This window comes from Pinus tabuliformis, chromosome 1_1 (genome assembly GCF_031772625.1).
Source record: "Pinus tabuliformis cultivar Carrire ecotype Pingquan chromosome 1_1, CPIR1, whole genome shotgun sequence".
NCBI classification, from domain to species: Eukaryota; Viridiplantae; Streptophyta; class Pinopsida; order Pinales; family Pinaceae; genus Pinus; species Pinus tabuliformis.
Window position 1 is genome coordinate 353,500,951 of NC_142297.1, and position 7,515 is coordinate 353,508,465.

Sequence of the window (7,515 nt, forward strand, 5' to 3'; positions counted from 1 at the left end):
GATGAATGTTGACAAAAAAAAATAACCTCAATAACTCTTTATAATTTATGGACCAAATAATTTGTGTGAGATTTAGTACCTCTCAAATTACTAGTCCAAATCTAATAAGGATAGGTTGAGAGCAAAAACTACCTGTAAAGGATTAACCTAACTCCAAACTCCAAATTTGATTGAGCCATACACAATCTTGATAATATGATCCCAAGTATAGATCATTTTTAAATTCAACATTTAAAGTGGCCCGCACTTACTCTGAGCTAAGGGAGGGAAAAAACAAACTCACTAAAAAGTCTCTGACGTTTTATTTAGATAACCATGCGTGGCACCACAACGAGGAATCCATGTCGAAGGCTGTGGGATGGTTTGAAGATTTTAGAAGTTAAACCATTGGTGAAGGCCACAAAGTTAACCCCACCTCCATAGGCCCCACATATCCTTATCCAGTGGTAAGGGCCACCAGTACCACGTATATTTCTTTAGTAACACAGAGCTCTAACTACGTGTTGTTGAATTTCTGATATGGTTTCTCTTCTCTTCTGTCATATTGTTCGGAAATCATTACTGTAAATTGTTAATACGAATTACACTTCAAGGGGGCTATCCCCATTACACTGCTGCAAAGGTGAATACATGGAACGCTTGTATCCATCGGAACCGTTGGATAAGCATGTTGGTGCAGAGAAATTAATGTATAGAAATTAGTGTATGCCTCCTCCTCTACCGCCTTTTCGACATGTCATTACTTTTCCTGCCCTCTTCTTTATTCCTTTTTCCCTCTCCATTTCTGAACCACCCGAATCTGCAGTCTTATGATCTTTCCTTTTATTTCTCCACCTCCATTGTTGTAGCTGCATCAGTTAAACAACGGCATAGGACTAAAGTGAAGAACACCAAACAAGTTTTGGCCTGTGCCAACCAAAATCAATTTACACAAACGATTACACCCAAAAATAAACGGAGCAACGCTTTCATGTGGAGGGAGACGATCATAGATTATGTGAAAAGCGGCTTCTGGGAAAAATCTCTGAGATTGTATTATCAAATGCAACGCGCATGCATCGAACCCAACAAGTTGGTATTTATTTATGTAATCAATTCATGTAGCAACCTATCAGATCTACAATCAGGCATGAAGATTCATGAAGACATCATCGCAAGGGGGTTTGAGTCGGATGTTTTTGTGGGTACTGCGCTGGCGTCAATGTATGCAAAGTGCGGGAGTTTAGACAGGGCACGCCAAGTCTTTGAAAGAATGCCTGAACGAAATGTTGTGTCGTGGACTGCAATAATTGGTGGTTATTTACAATATGGCTACCCACATGAAGCCTTGGCATTTTTCAATAAAATGCAATTCCAGGGTATACAACCCAACGGAATCACCATAATCAATGTTATAGGTGCTTGCACTGATTTACTGGATCTGGAGCAAGGTAAGCAGATACACGGTTATACAATAAGAAGTAGATTTGAATCCAATATTGTTGTGAGTATTGGACTTGTTGACTTTTATACCAAATGTGGGAATGTTAAAATTGCTCACAAATGGTTTGAAAGAATGCCTGAAAAAAATGTTGTGTCGTGGACTGCAATAATAGCTGGTTATGCCCAGAATGACATGCCTCATGAAGCCTTGGCTCTCTTCAGTGAGATGCAAGTCCAGGGTATAAAACCCAACTCAATCACCATAGCTAGTGTTCTGCCTGCTTGTGCTGATTTATTTGCTTTGGAACATGGTAAGCAGATCCATTTTTATGCAATTAGAAATGGGTTTGAATCTGAAGTCGCGGTGGGCACAGGGCTTGTGTACATGTATACCAAATGTGGGAACGTTAACATTGCCACAAATTGTTTGAAAGAATGCCAGAAAAAAATGTTGTGTCATGGACTGCCATAATTGCTGGGTTATTCCTAGAATGTTCGACCCCATGAGGCGCTGTCATTTTTCAAAGAAATGCAAGTTCGGCGTATAAAACCCAACTCAATCACCACAGTTAGTGTTCTTCCTACATGTGCTGATTTATTGGCTCTGGAACAATGTAAGCATATCCATGGATATGCAATAAGGAATGAATTTAATTCTAATGTAGTTGTGGTCAATGGGCTTATAAACATGTGTGCAAAATGTGGGAATGTTAACGTTGCCCACAAACTGTTTGAAAAAATGTCAGAACGAGATGTTGTGTCATGGAATGCGATCATTGCAGCTTATTCCCAGAATGGCTGTTCCCATGAAGCCTTGGCATTCTTCAGTGAAATGCAAACCCAGGGTATAAAACCCAACTCATACACCATAATCAGTGTTCTGCCTGCATGTGTCATTTATTGGTTCTGGAGAAGGGTAAGTAGATCCACAGTTATGCAATAAGAAGAGAGTTTGTATCTCATGTTGTAGTCAATGGGTTTGTAAACACGTATGCTAAATGTGGGAATATTAACATTGCCTACAAACTATTTGAAAGAATGCCTCAACGAGATGTTGTGTCATGGAATGAAATGATTATGGCATACGGAATCCATGGACATAGTGAGGATGCTCTTGCTTTATTTTCCCAAATGCAACAGACAGGCACAAAGCCAGATCATGTCACGCTCACTGCTATTTTGATGGCCTGTTGTCATGCAGGGTTAGTCGACCAGGGTTGGCAATACTTTGAGTGAATGAAATTGGATTATGGCCTTGTTCCTAAGCTGGAGCATTATGCATGCTTGGTTGTCCTTCTTGGGTGTGCAGGGCATCTGGCTGAAGCTTATGACATTATCAAAAAGATGCCATTAGAGCCTGACGTAAATGTGTGGGGAGCCTTGCTTGGGGTCTGCAGAATTCACTGGAATATTGATCTTGCAGAAGAAGCAGCAAAACACCTCTTTGAATTAGAACTGGACCATGCTGGATATTATGTATTGTTGTCAAACATCTATGCTGAGGCACACAGGTGGGAGGATGTAGTTAACTTGAGGACAATGATGACAGAGAGGGGAGTGAAGAAGCCACCAGGATGCATTATTGTTGTGGTAAACAGAGAGATTCATGCTTTTATTGCAGGAGACAGAACCCATCCTCAATCTGAAAATTTTTATGGAATGTTGGAAACCTTGTATGGGCAAATTAAGAAGGCAGGTTATGTGCCTGACACAAATTTTGTGCTGCAGGATGTGGAGGAAGAGACCAAGGAAAATATTCTATGCAGTATGCAGTCATAGTGAGAAGCTAGCCATTACTTTTGCGATCATTACTACAAATCCATGCACCCCTATTCATATCATGAAGAATCTTCGTGGCCGTAATGATTGCCACAATGCCACCAATTACATCTCCAAGATTGTTGGGCGGGAAATTATTGTGAGAGATGGAAACCGATTCCACCATTTTAAAGATGGATTGTGTTCTTGTAGATATTACTGGTGATGCTTGTTGAACCAAGTAAATAGATCTGCTTATACTTCAAACTAATATGTCCCATATCATTCCTTTGTTAGGTACTAATATGTCACATATCATTCCTTTGTTAGGTATTGTATAATATGCACGAAGAGAGTCATCTTATGACCTAAATTAGGTGAGCATTCTGATCAAATGATAAGAACAAGACAAAGAATATGTCTATAAACAAACACGCTAATAGGAAATTGTGTTAAAGTACATAATATAGGACATCCAGATTAAGTTCTATAATATATTTAACATATGTAGCTTGGCCTAAACTCCGTGAGTTGGTTGCTCCTGCATAACAAAAATCTACTCCGTGAGTTGGTTGCTCCTGCATAACAAAAATCTATATGCAGTAATGAGATATTGGTGTTACAAGTCTAATATGATTGCTTTCAAATACAGTCAATACAGTTATTTTTAAGATTTTTTTAATTCAATTTAATGGTCTGAAATATAATTATAATTAAACTACAGGGTAATTATTAAAAATAGAAAAAACACATACATGACTGATGGAAGAGAAACTTGTATCTTGAACAAATCTGTATGTTTTTTTAATGTGGTTTAGGGATATTGAGTAGCTGCTACATCGACGAGAAAATTTAGCCGACTAAACTAGCAAGGCCTAATCCCAACGGCGTCAAGGAAATTTGACTTGTTGACCTCCCAATAGACAAGGTACTTAACAACAAGACCTCAACCAACTGAGCTATCCCTTGGGCATTGAGGAGATTTGACCCGGTGATCTCCCGATAGACGAGGTACTTAGTCACAGGAACTCAACCAACTAAACTATCCCTTGTGACTAAAAAAATCCATATATTATATTATAATAATATTGAATTATTATGTATATGTTATATTAATATATTATCAATGTTCTGCTATTAATTGTATTAACGTATTTAGTTTTTTTATTATAAATCTCATTAACGTATTTAATTTTTTTATTATAAATCTCATTAACGTATTTAATTTTTTTATTATAAATCTTTAGAATAATGTTTGGACTCATGTTTGATTTAGATGGTTATTTATTAAAAGGTATAATTTTTAATGTTAAATGGCCGGTGAGATCTTTTTGCTCTTATTCTATCAAATGATTTCATTGTTATGGCAGAGTCATCCTAAGCACTACATCGCAGGTTTGTTCACACTCTTTGAAGTAAATATCTTCTTATGATTATATAATCAATACCTCATATTTTTCATGGTATTTGATTTAACATTTGTTATATTTTACCAAAGGGCATTTAGGTAACAATTTTTTTTATCGTACATTTATTTAAGCCCAATAGAATTTTATCACTCAAAATGTGATCCAGACACTATTGTATATATTTTACTAAACAATTTTGTCACAATAAGTTTATTAAAAATATAATAAAAATCTGAAATCTATATTATGGGTTTTTTTTTAGATTTATGTATTTGTTAATTATTTCTTTTATTCATACAATATAGAAAATGTGGAAAGTAGAGATTTGACAATAGTATAATTACAACCATAATAACACAAAATATAATTTGGGAAATCTTTACGGGAGAAAACCCAATAAAAGGTGAGGTTGTTTTGCTCCCTCTTTTTTTGAATAGAAGTGGATGCAAGTACAAAGAAGTGAGGCTTGTGGTCTGTGGGCTGCTATAGTACACAAACCTTCTCTATTTTCTTTCTCTCTATTCACTCTCATCTAGTTTACTTGTCTATGAAACAAAATGTACTTGAATATAATGGAACCCTTTTTCCTCTTAGTGGCATGGTTATAACACAACTTGATAGCCTACTAGTGGTTAAGTCCAACTCCTTCAGTTTTTAATTACACTTACAATATTGACCTTATAAGGTCGTATTCATCATGTTCACATGGCTAGCCCCATTTCCATCAATAATAGAGGTTGATGTGACATACTCTTGAACCATGATGGTCAAAATATGAAGGTTAACTTCTGAGCGGCATAACTTTTGCATACATACTTTGTTTGAGGTCTTTTTTGTGCCATTAGAAATGCATTTGAGTATAGAATAGTTCTAAAGAGTGTGACACTTAAGAGACAAAGTTTTACACCCAAAAAATGTTTAATGCATCAAAAAGATTCCAAAAGGTTTTTTCGTGTTTATTATTATTTTTCGTTTATTTAGTTAGTTATTTTTATTATTAATTTTTAATTTTTAATTAATTAATTTATTATCACTTGATTTATTTTTAAGCTCATTATTTTATTTTTACTATTATTTTATTTTTATTTTTATTCTTATTTATTCACGTTTACTCTCTTTCATATCTAGCGGTTTATTTTTATTTTGATTTCTCTTATTTATTTTTATTTGTTATTTTTATTATTTTTATTCAGTTAGTTATTCTCACCTAATTTTTTTCTTAGAAGCGGTCCATTGCTACTAATTTTCTTTTATTAGTAATTTGACCTTTAATTTTTTAATGTTTATTGATTATTTTTCAGGTTGATCTTGGTCCTTTGGTCAATATTAGCGGTTGGGTCAAACTAGCCGTTGGAGGCTCTATTCGGTCTATATAACATGCTAAGCTAGATCTGTTTTCTTCATCTTGTCCTGACGATGAACCACATTGGTTGGTTCGAAACGCGTCGACAAATGACTTTCAATGTGATTTACGCCGAAATCTTTCTCTAAACTAGAACTTGTCAGTAAAAATGACTCTGTGAATTGATTCCTCCAATTTTTCCATTGTGAAAGCATCAAGATAGATGACAAATAATATAATGATCATGATCCAATCTAGATCATACCTACCCATTTTCGGAGGCCTTTGGTCCCCAAAAGCTTTTACTAAGTGAGGTGACAATTTTTCCTCTACCTTCTCTCAGGTGTACCATTTCGCCTTGCTTGGAAACTGTCCTTTCAAACCAATCTACCAAAGGTCTTGTTGTCCCTATTTTGTAGTTATGGACCTATTCTACAAAAATGTATACTCTGTTAGCACTTCTTGAGAATTTATTGCTGAGTCTTCTATGGAAGATAGGACATGTTTCTCTTCGTAATCCATCTTGGGAGACTCATAAGTTTCATATTTTTGAGTATCTCAAAGGAACCATATTGTAGAGCCTTAATTTTCTTACTAGGACCTGTGAAAATTTATGAATCTACACATCATAAATCCTATTGCAATCACTGGTTTATCATCTCCTACTTGTTCTTTAGATTCAAAAATTTATTTAATTATTTTAAAGAACAATGAAAACACTATTGTAGACTACACATACATGCAAATCAGGAACTGAAATAAAATGAGACAATCACACGAGGGACATCGTTATTTTTTGGACAATCGTAATTGGAAAAACCCAATGCAGGAAAACCGGTGCAACAACTTTGAGGGTTTTATTATTAAGCAGTAGTTCTGAATACACTCTGGATGCCTTCTCAATAATCCAGTTATAGAGATAAAAATATACTGGCAAAAACCTAAGTTAGATTACCTCACTTCACTTGACAAAATCTCTCCATTTCGGCAACTGGAATGACTGTACCTCGCTACAACTGCACTACCCCTTCGTAATAGCTGCGTGGGCCTGCATGGAGCACACTGGGACCCTGCGTCCGGCACTGCGCTGCCTCTTGAAGCTCTGATGTCAGCCTTTCTGGCTGATTCTGCTGCTCACTAGGCTAAATTCAGATTTCTGCTGGAGGGTGGCTCTTCCCTTTCATTGGAAATGTGTGGGCCCTTCCTGGCCCAGCGTCAGCTTCCCAGGGTCTACACTCCCTCCACTGGCGTCTTTCTGCCTCTCTCTACTGTGTATTCGAGGTCCCGGAGAAGATCCTCCGACCTCAACTATCCCTGCCCCTTTGCTGCAACATATCACTTATTCGATTTTCTCAGCAAATATCGCCCCAAAAAAATCGAACTCTTTGATCTCTCCAATGTGTCTCCAACTAACCCTCAAGACTTCTCTTAATACTTTTCTTGTTGATGAATCAATGACCAAGATTAAGTCCCTGATCAACATCTAAGATTAAAATAGATTTGATCCTCGTCACTGAGAAGTTTCTCACCCATATTCTTATTAATACCCATTAATATTTTTATTTTCCTAAGTTTAGACTTAGG

At 36.2% G+C, this 7,515-nt stretch overlaps 2 pseudogenes; both read left to right on the forward strand.

Moving 5' to 3' along the window:
- The first annotated feature begins 1,129 nt into the window (after positions 1-1,129).
- Positions 1,130-1,894, forward strand: LOC149213045 (pentatricopeptide repeat-containing protein At1g11290, chloroplastic pseudogene; annotated as a pseudogene).
- A 57-nt stretch (positions 1,895-1,951) lies between these two features.
- LOC149213046 (pentatricopeptide repeat-containing protein At1g11290, chloroplastic pseudogene) lies at positions 1,952-3,201 on the forward strand (annotated as a pseudogene).
- The last annotated feature ends 4,314 nt before the right edge of the window (positions 3,202-7,515 follow it).